The sequence below is a fragment of the Euprymna scolopes genome, chromosome 31 (assembly GCF_053919585.1).
Source record: "Euprymna scolopes isolate OS-2025 chromosome 31, ASM5391958v1, whole genome shotgun sequence".
In the NCBI taxonomy this organism is placed as follows: domain Eukaryota; kingdom Metazoa; phylum Mollusca; class Cephalopoda; order Sepiida; family Sepiolidae; genus Euprymna; species Euprymna scolopes.
In genome coordinates this window covers 56668128-56684837 of record NC_136512.1, presented here as the reverse complement: position 1 = coordinate 56684837, position 16710 = coordinate 56668128, and positions in this window count along the sequence as shown.

Sequence of the window (16710 nt, the reverse complement as noted above, 5' to 3'; positions counted from 1 at the left end):
CTCAGCGAGGAAGTAAGAATAATAACTTCACCTTCAGAGATGGAGTCTCAATACTTTTTAGGGTTTGTGCTCTTTGGGCAAAACCTAATAAAATAATAAATTTAGCACAAGCTTCCAAAACAACGAACACAACAACTTCAATAAACGTAACAAAGAAAAGGTTTATTCAGGTTTACAAATAATAAACGTTTTCAGTTTATAAATAATAAATGTTTTCAGTTTCCAAATAATAAACGTTTACAGTTTACAAATGATGAACGTTTTCAGTTTACAAATGATAAACGTTTTCAGTTTACAAATAATAAACGTTTACAGTTTACAAATGATGAACGTTTTCAGTTTACAAATGATGAACGTTTTCAGTTTACAAATAATAAACGTTTACAGTTTACAAATGATGAACGTTTTCAGTTTACAAATAATAAACGTTTACAGTTTACAAATGATGAACGTTTTTAGTTTCCAAATAATAAACGTTTACAGTTTACAAATAATAAACGTTTACAGTTTACAAATGATGAACGTTTTCAGTTTACAAATAATAAAGGTTTTCAGTTTACAAATGATAAATGTTTTCAGTTTACAAATAATAAAGGTTTTCAGTTTACAAATGATGAACGTTTTAAGTTTACAAATGATAAACGTTTTCAGTTTACAAATGATAAACGTTTTCAGTTTACAAATGATGAACGTTTTCAGTTTACAAATGATAAACGTTTTCAGTTTACAAATAATAAAGGTTTTCAGTTTACAAATAATAAACGTTTACAGTTTACAAATAATAAACGTTTTCAGTTTACAAATGATAAACGTTTTCAGTTTACAAAGAATAAAGGTTTTCAGTTTACAAATGATGAACGTTTTCAGTTTACAAATAATAAACGTTTACAGTTTACAAATAATAAACGTTTTCAGTTTACAAATAATAAAGGTTTTCAGTTTACAAATGATAAACGTTTTCAGTTTACAAATAATAAACGTTTTCAGTTTACAAATGATAAACGTTTTCAGTTTACGAATAATAAACGTTTTCAGTTTACAAATAATAAACGTTTTCAGTTTACAAATAATAAACGTTTTCAATTTACAAATAATAAAAATGTTCTTTCGCGTTATGTTATTAGAATATACATTACGAAATGGTCCTACGATTGTTTGTTTTAAATTCATCTACTACTATATAAAAGGCACTTTGTGTGTGTGTGTGTGTGTGTGTGTGTGTGTGTGTGTGTGTGTGTGTGTGTGTGTGTGTCCCTATGGACTTGAAAACAACTCAGCCGATTATAATGAAATTTCATACGAAAATACTTTATGTACCTGGCAGTGTTCTTAGATAGGTTTTGTATTGGAATGTATTCAATAAATATCGATAAATAATAACCAAAATCATTTGGTGTAAGAATGAGCAAACGATTTTGACCTTATACAGCCTAACATTACAAGTGCATTTGAGAAGTTTCATTATCACACAAGCTAAAAGGTTCGACGTATAAAATCAGCAGTAAATTCTTTAACATGACATGGGCGCGTTCGAAATGGATGTTTCTGTTTAGAACACTATTGAAGTATGATATTTGACTTATACATTTTAAACTTTAATTCAAACCATTATATATAAAATATAATAATTATATATGAACAATAATATATAAAACTAATAATTGTATAAAAAATAATAATCAACAGTGTGTTCTCTACAGTAGACTACAATGTATTTTGGACTAAGTTACTGTGAGGAAGCATGCCAAGCTTCCTCCTAGTGTACCGCGATGGGTCCCCAACTAGAGAAGGCAATTAATCGATTTGATTGAAAAATAGGTGTTTCACCGATTTCGATGACAATAAAAATATGGGAGTGCGAAATATTCGTTGATTATCATTCAATCCCGGGCAACGTCAGGTTCCTGCTAATACTTCATAAATATTGCGTAGTATTTTAACTGTATTCATAAGTAGGTTTTTAATTTGAATAGTATCGCTTTTGCTGTCTAGATATGGCAAAACAAACTCATAGAAAATGTATATTAATCAACTATATTAGAGCACCTATCGCTAAAATAGATACACAATTTGTTTATGTTTCTTTACGGTGACACCTATATTGAATATGGATATCACAAAAGAATACCAAGAAACCTTTATGGTGTACTTACTTGTGCGGGAAATAAAAACCGTTCACTAAAAATTTCATAAATTTATCCAGTAGTTTTTTTTATATATATAAATAAAAGAGTAGACTTATATTTGTCTGTCTGTTTGTCTGTAAATATTTAACCGCTGAATTCTTAAACTACTCATCACATAACACTGAAATCAACAGGAAATAGTTATCATACACCAAGGATGGTTTATAACGAGTAAAATCTTTGTTTGGATGGATTAATTAACGAATACAGAAATACGTCGGCAAGTTGAAATGCAAAATGTTTATTTCAACTTGCCGACATTTCTATTTGTTTGCGCGTGCGTAAACTAATCATATCTAAAATTGTTTTAATTTTTATAACTTTCTCATGTATCTGTCGAGTAAGCTAAAACGGCAACGAACGCGGTTAGAGTACTAGCTGTTTTGGTTTCGATTCTAGCTGATGGCATCGAATATATTTTTTGTTTAACTTTTGAAATCAGTACTACATATTAGGTACAATATAATATTCAATAGAAAATTGGCTCTGTCATAATAAATACAAAATCTACATGAAGTAAAATATATCAAGCGTATTTTAAGACGGCGCAACGCCGGCCGCGCCATCTCTGCTAGTTTTTTTTTTGTTTGTTTTTGTTTGTTTTTGTTTTTTTTTGTTTTTGTTTTTTTATAAAATAGATTCGACTTTTAATTATTCACGGAGTATCGTTGCCGTTATCATGAAAGTCAACAGAAATAATTTTTTTGCGTTTAAACAAGAAAAACTTTATATTTTTTTTCTTTTACTTTCATAATGAATCCGATAATGATAGCGTTATTTAATTTATTTCCCATTCATATTCTTTATTATTATGTAATATTTATTAAATCACGTTATTTTATGTAACTTTAAAGACATCATTCTTGTATTCAAGTCATTTAAAACAAAATAAAGATAATCGAAACCTTGTTTTTTTTTTTTTTTTTGCTATTTTTCTATATATTTACAAATATAATTTTTGTTTGAATACAAATTAAGGAAGTGGCTGATATGATTAACTAAAGTGATCTTTTCATCTCTTTGGCAAGTCATGATCAATCATTTTCCGATGGTGACTGATATCGAAGAATAAAAGACATGGAAAGTTATCTGAGAATAAATCGAACATTAACATGAATAGATTGCTTCCAAATTAATGCAATCGGCTAAATCAAATCGTCGGTTTTTTACTTTTACTTTTGATAAATATAAACGTGGTTATAATTGACATATGGCGGGAACTTATCAGTCAAGAGATAGTATCAATATGGCGAGTAGAATTCAGAGTTACTTTTCCGCAACTGTAAATATGATACGATAATGAAAGGTTATGAGCTTATTCGTTACTTCTGATTTAAATGAAAAAAGATCAGTTAAAGATGACTAATGTTTTTATTATTCCGATGTTTGGTGAATTTATGTTTGATGTCTGATGCGATAATAGATGAATAGATTTGAAACGGGAAAAATAATGAGAGCAATAATACAAAGGATAAAGGAAAGAAGAAGAAAGAAAAACACGAGACGACGACAAGTAAATACAAAGAATAGGTAGAAGAGAAAGTAAAAAATTTCTGGAAGAAAAAGAACAACAAAGAAAAATAAGAAGTACGAAAAAGAAGAAGAAGAAGAAGAAGAAGAAGAAGAAGAAGAAGAAAAATAGTGATTTCAAAAGTCAAACCAGAATTCGTATTATTTTGAATTCATCAAACTACGGTTCTCATCTTGAGTGTGATTTTCACAACGTTTTGGTCGATGTAACCTCCGACCTTCTTCAGGTGTATCCTGTCGAACTCGGGAATGTTTCTGTCGAACTCGGAAATTTGGACGGAATTTAAAACGGAACTCTTTATTTACTTCACGGAGGTAACATGCTCTTGTTCCGTCAGCCATGACTGGATAGAGGTCCTAAGTAATACGCAATCGTATTTTCGGTCGCCCACACTGAGAATTGAACCTTCAAACTTTCAGGAGAGTATCACCGTTACAATTGGTTTTTTCAAGTACTCTAACAACTGCGCCACTGGTATCAGTGAGTTCGACTGAAACATTCCCGAGTTCGACAAGATGCACCTGAAGAAGCTCAGAAGTTACATCGACCGAAACGTTGTGAAAATCACACTCAGAATGAGAACAGTAGTCCGAAGAATTCAAATAGTACGAATAAAGAATTTTTTTTTTTTTGAGAAACGTCAAACCAGAATGTTATAATGTAGCAGTGTGGTATTAAGACTCTGCTTCAAGACTCCACTTCTCCGGATAACACTGTTTTCGGACGGATATGACGACTTTTTTTTACGCTTGGAATTTGGTGAGATGCTGCTGGCTAAAAAATATCGATTATATCACAGGAATTACAATTTTTGTTGTTATTTTTTACTTTTATTTTCACTTCCCGTCAAATGTTTTGTTTAAAATATTTTGCCTATCAAACGCCTTTTGTCAGTTTTTGGTCTACAGACATGAAACTTAATATTTAGGGTATTTAAACCCATGCGAAACTTTATAATTGGGTTTTAGCCGAGAAAACTCGGTGAGAAAGTATGAAAATTAAAAAATGGAATTTGCCAAGTGGATGTCGAACGACGGCATTACGAATATGCATGGTCAACGTAATAGTTATTGGTCCATATTTTTGCGGGCTTTGAGGAGTGTGGAGCCACCCTTTAATTGACATTGCTTCCAGGTCCACTCTGACCCGGAGTGGTAGTACCTGTTAGGGTCCCAACTATGGGTTAAATAGAAACCGACGTAAAAACAACAAATATATTCTATTAAAAAAATTTTCTTCAAAATCTTTGGATTCGGCATTAGTAACCTGAAAGGGGTTGATATACCGTAAAAAAAACAACCAACCAACCAACTTAATTGGAATTAGAGTTTGTTATGCAATGCAAATTATATTGCATTGTCTCAATGCGATTTTGTAAGATATTTAGTTAAGGAGTGACAGGCGAGTTTAACTTTTTTGTCAAAATTTTGGGTAAAAGCGTTGCTGTGTATGATTAGTGTGTTAGTGAAATTGTTGCGTTTGGGATGCTGTATATGTTCGTAAATACGGGATTTGATATATCTGGCCGTCTATATATAACATCAAATATGAGATGCATTTTATTTTATAGATGTCATCTAGTATCATTAGAGAATGGGTATTGAGTAACTTAGTGATTGCTTTACGAGTTGATGCCACTGTTTTACGTTAGGTTTGAGCGTTTGGTAATATCGGCTTTTATTCTGCTATTGTGGTGGTAGTAGTAGAAAGATACAAGGTTATTTTCATTCTTTGATTTTTATAGACTGAGAAGTTTAGGCTGTTCGGAATATTATGCATAGAAATATCAAAGAATTTAAGAAAGTTATTAATCTCTTGTTGGGGGGGGTAACTGTATTAAGTAAGTCGACAATATTAGAGACTAATGTTATGTGGGTAGATAAGGTGGGGTCATTAATATATCTGAAGTAGTGATAACCTTAAGCTCGGCTCATATTCCTTAACTAAACATCTGGTAAAAGACGCACTAACACAATGCAGTAGGTAGGATGGGTCTGAAGGGTTTTTTTTTAAAAAAAGGATAAGAGAGGTAAAGGCTGCGCTAACGGAGGAACACATGAGTAACTGTTTATATATATGATATGTGTGTATGTGTGTGCGTATGTGTGTGTGTGTGTGTAATTTGTCGTTATAAGCAGCATTGCTGTGTAATTAAATAGAACAATTTAATAATTTGAGACTTGATATATAACTAAATATATGCAGATTTGCTATTAGGTTGCCAAGAAAGTTCTTGCGGAATTTTTAATTTCGATTTCAAATGATGTATTTTCAAATAAGTTTTCGTGATAATATCTTTGCTTTATACATCATTTTATAGAGCATTTTTACTCTTATTAATCGTTTAAATTAGAATCGTTTTAAAAACAATCATGTCTTCTTTTCAGAATGTTGAATACAAGATGGAAAAAAATGCAAATTCGCACAATGTTCTTATTTCAATTCAATTTAGGTTGAAAAGCTGCTGAAACAGCTCGCGATATCAACGACGCGTTTTGCCCAAGAACCACTACTGAACGCACATCATAATTGTGGTTTAAGGAATTTCGTGGCGGCGAGGAGAGTCTTAAAGATAATGAGCGTTGTAGCCAGCCATTGGATATTGACAACGATCGATAGTCGAAGCCAATCCACGCACAAATGTTCGAGAACTTGCTTCTTAATAAGGCGTAACGTATACGACGATTTCCAACCACTTGATAGAGATAGGAAAGGCAAAAACTACTTTATATATTTTAAACTATAAATGGGTGCCTCATGAATTGAACGACGACAACAAAACGCCGTTATGAATATTTCCCCTTCTTATACACAACAAGAACGACCCGATTCTTGACCAAATTGTGACTCGCAATGAAAAGTAGGTCCTTTAAGACAACCGACAACGCTCAGCTCAGAGGTTAGACGTCGACGAAGCTCCACAACACTTCCCGAAGCCAGAGATGCACCAAAAGAGGATCATGCTGACCGTTTGGGGTTCTGCGACCGGTCTTATCCATTACAGTTTTTTATGCAAAATGCAAGCAAAAACATTACGGCGGAGAATTACTGTCAACAAATGGATGAAATACATCAAAAACTTCGACAACAATACCGAACATTAGTCAACAGAAAAGGCCCAGTTCTCCTCCACGACAATTCCCGACCGCACGTTGCTAAACCGATTCGGCAGAAGTTGAATGAATTGTGCTACGAAACTGTGCCTCATCCGCCATACTGTCCAGGCCTCTCACCAACTGACTACTACTTTTTCAAGCATATCGACAAGTTTCTGCGTAAAAAATGGTTCAAAAACTTAAGCGATATAAAAAACGCTTTCAGCGATTTCTTCGCCCCCAGAACGCAAGGTTTTTACGTTACTGGCATAAATACACTTGTTTTCCGATGACAAAAGTGTGTTGATTCTGATGGTGCTTATTTTGATCAATAAAATTTTTGTTTGAGTTGAGATATGTTCATCTGAATTTAAGAGTTGTCCTTCTAGACCTGTCGTAAATCTCACATTGGCAACTTTCGAGGAGGCGAGCACGGGTTCACAAACATTAAAAATAAACAATTCAAGAGAAAGCTTATAGAAAAACGCAAACTCCGACTCTGCAAATATCAGTTAGCTCTAGGTACATGTGTGACACCATCGCGGGAAACGATCTTCTAAACTCAAACGTCCACATCTTAATCATCTGTGGAGATTATGCTTGTCAGTCGGTCGATCAATTCATTTTCTAATCTGCTGCGAACCACAACCTGCCTTCGATTGCCTCCCACTTTGGACAGCTTTGCATTTGTGTGCCTCCGTGAACTGCTTCCTTTATATTGTTTTTCTACTAACCAAACTTCCTATAGCTTTGTTCTCCTTGTTTTCTTCTTTTTATTATAGTTTTTTTTTTCTATTAGATATTAACCGGGCAATGCTGAAAGGTGTGCTAGTCGACGATTATTATGATTTTTAAGACAAAAAGTGTTGTCAGCTAAAAGACGCTTTAGAATAATCAAGATGTTTAGAATAAATATTTATTTACATTAATATATGAATGTAACTTTAAAATATTATCATAACAATTTAATTGACAATTTAGAATAATGACGTAAAAAGACCATGTGATAATCTTAGTAATGTATACTAATGAAGTCATTTAGAAGAGGGAAATGGTCTTTTGAGATTACGTAAAATTGAGAAGAGTCGAAAGAGGGGCAAAGACGGTCTTCAGATCGTGATGGTTCCAAGTAGAGGGGATTAGTAATGGCGATAGCGTTGCAACGTTCCAAAATGGGAATAACACTCTGGAATAAAAAGTTGCCGAAAATAATGGCATTTTAGAATTTCCACTGCAGCTTTCCGTCAAACAAAACCAAAGATGGACCAGATATGTTCCCGATATGCCAGATGTTGAAACTCCAAATACATCTTATTTGTCCTTCGTGTTATAAAGGTATTGATGTATATTCTTGTCGCGTCATGAACTTTAATTAAATGTACAGACACACACAACGAACTAGATTAAACGATCACAACATTAGACGGTCATAGACGAACACACGTCATATAGATGACTGTAACACGTATATACAAACGTATACAAACTCTGTATACATATATTTATCAGAGGAACATTTTATACGAGTAGACAATACACGAATTTAGACACGTATGTATATATATATATATATATATATATATATATATATATATATGTATATATAATGAGTAAATGGTAAATGGTAAAAAAAAAAAACCTGAAGAAAGTGTTCAATAATGCTGAAGAGCAAAATATGTTTTTATTACCGTTTTTAATCTGCTTGCTTACACATGTTTCGATTACCGGATCCGATAATTTTCGGATTAAAAATGAGATTAAATTATCGGATCGTTAACATGACTCTGGTAATTAAAACATATGTAACCAAGCAGATTAAAAACGGTAATATATATATATATATATATATATATATATATATATATATATATATATGTATGTATATATATATGTATATATATATACATATTTTTTTACTTCATAACACTTCTTTAGAAAGCGTTAATATTATCACACGTTGCAGAAAAACTTTTTAATTTAAAATTTTGGAAAACTTCACGTAGTCATTCTTGTAACTACCTGATGTTGTCTAGAAAACAATTATGGCGAGAAAAGACATCGAGGAAATCAATACTAACCATCTGATTCATCACATATGAATGATTGAGGATTGCTGCAAATAATTTCGTACTTGAAACAGTTTAATAATTGATGATTTACCGGAGAAAAATATTTTTTAAATTGCGAATACATAAAGTATTTAATCTGAGAATAAAACAGGAAAAAAACAACTTAAGATGATTCCCTGTAGGGATTTTCTGGTTGCATGCAAATGAAATATGCAATTTAACGGTGTGCTATGAAAGTAATAAAAACGTGTGCGATCTTTTATTACTAAAATGGGAATCTTTTAAATGTCGAGTGATATTTTATGATATTTCCATGTGATAATTTTGCATGACATTTGTTATAAAAAACATTTTAATAATCGAAAATTATAAAGTTTAAACGATAATTTTATTTCATTTTGTTACATTTTACAAAAGTTTGTCGAAACATAGATCATTAAAACAGCATCAATGGCGATTTATTGTTTTTGATGGAGTTGTTAGCATGGAGAAATATTAAATCGTATCTGGTAGGATTTACCTATACTGCAAGGAGCTTCGCAACATGCTTGCGAACAAATTGCCGTCACTTATCACTTGGGACATTCTTTTAGCTGTCTCAATCCTTATATTGTCGGGTGATCGTCCTCTTGGTTTTTCTTAAGTGAACTTCTTCATATAATTTCTTTACATAGTTGGAGTCTAATAGCCGGGAAACATGTTTAAACCGGCCCTGTCGGTGGGGCATTAGAATACGCCGACTGCCCCCCCCCCTGCAGAGGGTAAAAGTCCCTCAATGGGGGTCCTAGGTATGACCTTAAACTATATCCAGTGGTGAGGTGTGGGCTTTGGGGAGTGTGGAGCCACCCTTTAATTACCATTGCTCCCAGGTCCACTCTGACCCGGAGTGGTAGTACCTGTTAGGGTCCCAACAACAAATATATTCTATTAAAAATATTTTTCTTCAAAATCTTTGGATTCGGCATTAATAACCTGAAAATATGCCGTAAAACAAAAACAACCAACCAACCAACATGTTTAAACCATGTTAATCTCGTTTCGTTTGTTTTTCGAATGACGTTGTTGGTGTGCCTGTTAATACAAAACCTCTTTCTGGTATCTGCATCTCTTAGTCTATCTGACAAGGAGTAACGTTATACATGTTCACACACATGTTTACATGTAAATACCCGGGACCCAACACGTTGTAGCAGAATACGTCGCAAAGAACATTGTACAAGTAATAACTCGACTCCTTTTTTTGTAACAACGGCATTCATTTCCAAGTTCTTTCACGAATAAAACGTGATCATGCTCCTTCTCTCTGACCTCTTTATAGTCTTTTTCTTTTTCCTTGTCGTGACGTCATTTCGTATAAGGCATATCGCCGCCAATACGCGCTTCTGCACTCTGTTACAAAAGTTACTTCAAAATCCCACCCCCACACTGTAGAGATCCCTAGATGTAAAAGATCTTTCTACTCCAGTAGTTTCTTCCCCAGAACTGCTAGACTTTGGAATTCCATTCCAGGTCACTGCTTCCCCAACTGTACTGACATGCATAAGTTCAAGTGCAACGTGAACCAACATCTCGCTGCCCTAATCCCTACATAGTACCCCAGTAGATGTTTCCCCTGATAGTAGCCCCCTACATTAAAGTGGCAATGTGCCTTGTTTGGGGTGAAAATGTAATAAAAAAAAAAAAAGTTTAGAGTTGAGAATCAGAGTGAGAGACTTGGATAGGTTAACACAGAAGATATTTTCTCTGCGTTTGGAAGTTGAGAGAAACGCAATTTTAATATCATGTAGAACTTACAATGTGTTTCATCTTCTATGTGAGGTAACGACCCGTGAAATAAAATATAATTTCTGTTTTGGGGTTTTCTTCTGGAGAAACCTTCAATTACAGACCAACCTGAAGGAAGGAAGTATATGTCCCAGTACGTGTTATGTATTGCCATGTAGTAAACGAATGGTCTTTTAGATGTGCAATCATTCTCCCGCAGCTGGTCACTTAATAAGAGAACATTTCAATAATATTAACTGGATGTATATACACTGATGAGCAAAAAAAATTTCCCATGTTCTGTCAATATAGTCCATGTTCATTTGTATATACAACAATAGGAACTATTAATTCATTTTAAAATCTTGACCTCATGCGCGGTTATACCAGCATCTTCTTGCTCTATTTCTTTTTTAGATGTCCATTAAAGAAGTTGTTATTCGATGTCTTCTCTAGGCATAATTCTTTCTAAGAAGAATTATATAGTTGCAAGAATGACTAAGTTTGCTAATATTTTAAATAAAAATGTTTTTGTGCAACGTGTGATACTATCAATGCTTTCTAAAGAAGTGTTATAAAGTAAAAAGAGAAAATGTAATATTGTCGGGCGCATATATATATATATATATATATATATATATATATATATATATATATATATATATATATACGTGTGTCTTGTATACGTGTATAAATTCGTGTATCGTCTACTGGTTGTTATTGTTAAGGTCAGATGATGATGTTGCTATTAAGGTCAGCTGATTCTGTAGCAGTCATAACCATAGTATGTATTCCTTTTTGCAGAGAGCAGTCCCTGTTAGGTAATTTGGTCACACACTGACCAATCAAGGATACTACAACACATCGTGGGATACATGTATCGGCCTCAAAGTTTCTCGATACCATGAAAGTAAAGCATCTCTTTTTTTTTCTCCTCACTGGAGAGGCGACCGAAACTATCTTCACTGAAGAAGTTCATTCTGGAAGACTTGACAGCCGAACTTCCTTATTTCCGTCAATGTAGCAGCATTGTAACTTTCGCTAACCTAAACTCAACAATGTTATTAACATAAGTACCTAATTATCATTATTGTTGTTCATAAATATGTTTTTCTTTTCTTCCATTTATGGCCGTGTTGTTAGACAAAATATAGATGTTTGTATAAGTATCCATGCTAAGACTTCTATAAATGCAGTTAAATAGGCTGGCATTTTGGGGAAAAAAATCCACAGATAGAATTCGTCAATGTATTTCTTCCTCCCCTTCTCCTCCTCCTCCTCACAATTTTCTCTCTCAACTTCCAGTACGCGTCTGTCCCTCTCACCTCTGTCAACAAGTTTTTTTTATTAAAAAACTGACTGCATTCATTTGCATATGTGTGCAATTCCACGAGACCACACACACAGTCGCCATCTTTAATCTCTCTGTCTGTCTGTCTGTCTGTCTGTCTGTCTGTGTGTCAGTCTGTCTGTCTGTCTGTCTGTCTGTCTCTCTCTCTCTCTCTCTCTCTCTCTCTCAGATCCCACCTGAAGGTAAGTCGTACAGCCACATAAGGCATACATACGTGGGCGCTTGCTTCTTTGGCTATTACATTCAACTCCGCAATGAATTATGACGAAACCAATGAGTCAAGAAGCACAAAATCTTCAGGTTTTATTGTTAAACATGAAAAAATATCAAAACGTCTGAAGTAAATGAGAATGTTTAAAGCTGGGGATATTACAAAATGGGATTAGGTTTACTTTCAGCAGACTCGTAATTCTCGCTTTCTTTATTTTGTTCTTTAATCCTCACATTTCATGAGCACTGTTTCTAACAAAGGGGAAAATTTGCTGTTTTGGGTTAAAGTATATCCATCTAATACGTGTTGTTTACTAGTGTTTATATTTGAGTGAGTTTTTTTTATTTTAGCTCCTTTACCCAGTGGCATCATGCATAGAGAGAGATAGAAAGAAAGATATTCCCTGGACGCTAGAGACTTTAATTTGCTCTCTCTCTCTCTCTCTCTCTCTCTCTATATATATATATATATATATATATATATATATATATATATATATATATATATATATATATATATATATATATTATTCTTGTTAACTAGCTTCTTGCTGTACTATTTCTTTTTGGCTCTTTAAGGTCACAACAGTCACGACAAGAATTCAAACTTATGTCGGATAAAGCATCACCTTAACATTGGCGTTTGTCCATCGACCACAAGTGGGCTCAACGTGTGAAGTAGCCACACTGGAGTCTGGCCAGACATTTTATAGGATTCTGTCCGATGGACGCGTTGTTGAATTTATTGGTCAGAAAATTAAAGCAGCAATCGATCAATCGTATTCCAATGGACTGGAGCGGGCTAAGACACTGTGCACGTACAGGATTAGCATCACAATCTTCTCTATGTCTGGAAGGGAAAAACCTGAGGTCATGATTTTTGTTGAACCCAGATGTTTACCAATTATTAAGGTTGGAATGCTTGCAAATGTAATAAGGCGTCGTGCAATGTTCAAATGAAACCGAATGCTCATAATGACATGGTCACACATGTCTGTTAATTATAATTATACAATTTATTTACCGTATTTGGGTTTATAAGCTAAATTAGGTGTCCAAAGGCTCCGTTTTCTGCTATACCGAGTGTACAGAATGGTGCAACTCTATTCCCATGATTACTCCACTTGCCCTTGATCCTCTTCTTATAATTCTGAGTATTTAGCAAATGCTATTTTTTGTAAGTCTTTGATATGATTTAACTGAGAATTGAACCTCGATCTTCCGACCTCTTTAACGAACACTCTTACCATTATGCTAAATGCGCATGGGTTCATAAAAATACCTCAATTTGGAGCAGGTGTTTTTAAACAAGAATGAATGTTCTTGCGAAGTGACTATTCAATTTGCGTGCTTATCGATGAACATATTATTTCAAACTTAAGTGGTCCTGGATATGACCTTAAACTATATCCGATGGTGAGGCCCCAGCTTGATTGTTTTGGGGAGTGTGGAGCTACCCTTTAATTGCCATTGCTCCCAGGTCCACTCTGACCCGGAGTGGTAGTACATGTTAGTGTCCCAACTATGGGTTTAATAGAAACCGACTTGAAAAAAAAAACAAATATATTCTATTATAAAATTTTTTCTTCAAAATCACTGGATTCGGCATTAAATAACCTGAAAAGGGTTGCCGTAAAACAAAAACAACCAAAGAACCAACCAATCAAAGTTAAGTACAACAAACGATCATAATATGTCGAGTTGAAGAGTGACAGACCAAAACATTTCAAATTTCCTTTGTTGGCAAAGAAATCAAACAAGCATGTTTCAGTTGCTATGTAGAGAAATATTTACAGTAACTCAGCACTTATCCAATTTCGTCGTTGGTGCATTTATTACATACCCTAGAAGTCCATTCCAATGTTCAGGGATCCTGATTGAGAAAGCAAACCTTCTTCCGGTTCAGTCGAGTAAAACGTAACAAACCTGCAGATGAACTCCATGGCTTCTGCTCAGTCTCGAGAGACAATGGATACTCCCTGTAAGAGTGACTACATATTCAATAGTGAAACAAGGGTTGCGTAAATCTAAACACATCTATCTTGGATAGGGACTGCCTTATTACAGTGACAAGGAATTCAGACGACTGGCAACAATGCCAAGTTAAGTAGAATGCACATACAGCACCTGGTATTCCCAAATGGTCACCCATTTAGTACTGACTAGGTCAATGTTGCTTAACTTCGGAGATCTAACAAGAATCGGTGTGTCAGTGTGAGTATGTCGACGGACTAACGTTCTTGTATATGTGTAGGCACATTTAGCAACAATAATAAACAGGTTTAACTTAACATTCGTAGCCCCTCTTCCCATTACCAGGACATTTTACACGTGTGGTATGCATTTTGATCCTGATTTAATCGCATGTAAAGTTTTTTAAATATTATTTTGTTGTGACCTATCAACATGAGACTCGGAAATCTTGATTTGAGACGTAAAGAAATATGTTTAGCAATACTGGCATATTCTACACATTAATTATAGCTGTAATAGGTTAGTACAAGACCAGACTTCCTCTTGCCAAGAACCCGAAGTTGGGCATCAACCTTACATTTTGAGAAGAGACAGTGTGATCTATAAAACGTCAAAATCTTCACAGAATAAAATTTATGGATAGAAAATATAAAAATATTACTATGTCGTCTAATTATGTATTAAAACAGAATAATATCATTTGAGACATTCTTAAATCAACACATTTTTATAGAAACTGTAAATTGGTGTTGTGATCCTTAGAAAGGCTCATAAAGACTCGAACAAGTAGGAAATAATATATTGTACAAGAAAGTGAATACAAAGAACGAGATGTCGGTATTTTCCGATTGTTAAGTTAGACAGTTTGTAGTCTCGCGTTGTGTTGCGATGATTCACAACGAGGGTATTAACTTTTTGAGATTTTATAATGGTTAAAAGACCCATTGTGAATGAATGGATGAGTTCCAATAACTACCCCAAACCTTTACTGTGCAGAAAGTACTCGCACATTTTTTTTTCGCTTTTGGGTCAAAGAATCCGTGACATTACTTTTCCTTGCCGATCGGCAGCGTTCTTGAGCTGCTTGGGGTGGTTCGATGTCGTGAGTATCATATATCAATGGCGTCTTCTTTTTCGTGAGCTGTACAGTTTGAATAATCCAACTGTCGCCTTCATATTTGAATTGAGGTGTCTTTTATGCATTTGGGAACTTGAATGATGTTTTCTATATTTCCGATTCTTTTTATCTATTCTACCCACTTCCCAGAAAAGCGTACTGTTTTTGTAAGTTTTGTAGGAAACTTTTCTCCTGAGCCATAGCGTTTCTTAAGCACAATAGAGGTCCTTTAAAATTTTGTTTGCTTTGGCAATTTTCAAATAATATATCCGCTAGGCATACTGCTGATTATATATTAAAACGTATAAATCTTTAGAAACTTTAGAAAATGCCGTTTCTGTAGGTTTTTCGCATGCTTTTTTGACTGATTGTTTCAAAGTGTCTGCGAAGCGTTACGCCTGCATGTTTGATCGCGGGTAACACTAAGGAGTCGTGGCATGTGTAATTTGGAACGTTTTACAGAACTCTTTTAAGTCAGTTGCCATAAATTTAGTCCCGCCGTTACTTATTAAGCAGTGGACAACTCCAAACCGGGTAAATAATTCATGGAGAAAATTAATAACTACTTCTGTAATGGGTCTTTTACATATGAGCACTTCTAGCCTTTTTTTTTTTTTGTAGTTGTCCACCACAGTAAGGTTATATCAATGTTCTAGTAGTCCTGCGAAATCTATATGAATCTTATATCAAATTGGTCTGTTTTGGGCCGTAGTTTAAAAGTGAGTTTGCTGTCAAACACACAACTCTTTCGTGAGTCGACCATGTTTTTATCTCTTTATTCATCTTCGGTCAGCAGATTTTTAATTTTGTACTTTACTCTAAAAAGGGAACTTTTATGTTCAATTCTGTCACAAGTTAGGTACGTTTTGTGCGGTATGAGCAGTCTTTACCCAAATGTAGGGCTCAGCAACAATAACATGGACTTTGTGGTGATTTACTTTGATTTTCACTGAATTGTCTTTTCTGTGTACTGGAGGAATTATGTCCTTTTTTTAATTTTCTGTGGAAAATGGGGTTTTGACTTTTTATGTATCTTCTTTACGTGCGCGACGCCGGATACTTCATTGTTTTTTATCCTTTTTAACGCTAATCACTTGTTGGTAGTCTTCTGCCAACATTTAGAGAGTCAGGTTCGGTTCACTTGTTTATTTAGTTAAACTCTGCATTGAATTTCAAAGTCTTTTTACCGATGCTAATTCTTCTACAAATATTAGAATTTTGAAATTGTCACCACTCGGTTCAGCTAGTGTAAAATTGTCACAATGTTTGTTGACTATGTTAAATAGTCCTCGTAATCTCTCTTTGTTAAATTAAAGCATTTCCATCTTTAATTAAATAACGACGTTTTCGGGCTGAACGATTCTGTTAAGCGTTTAACGGTTTCAGAAAAAGATAAGACATGTTTTTCATGGT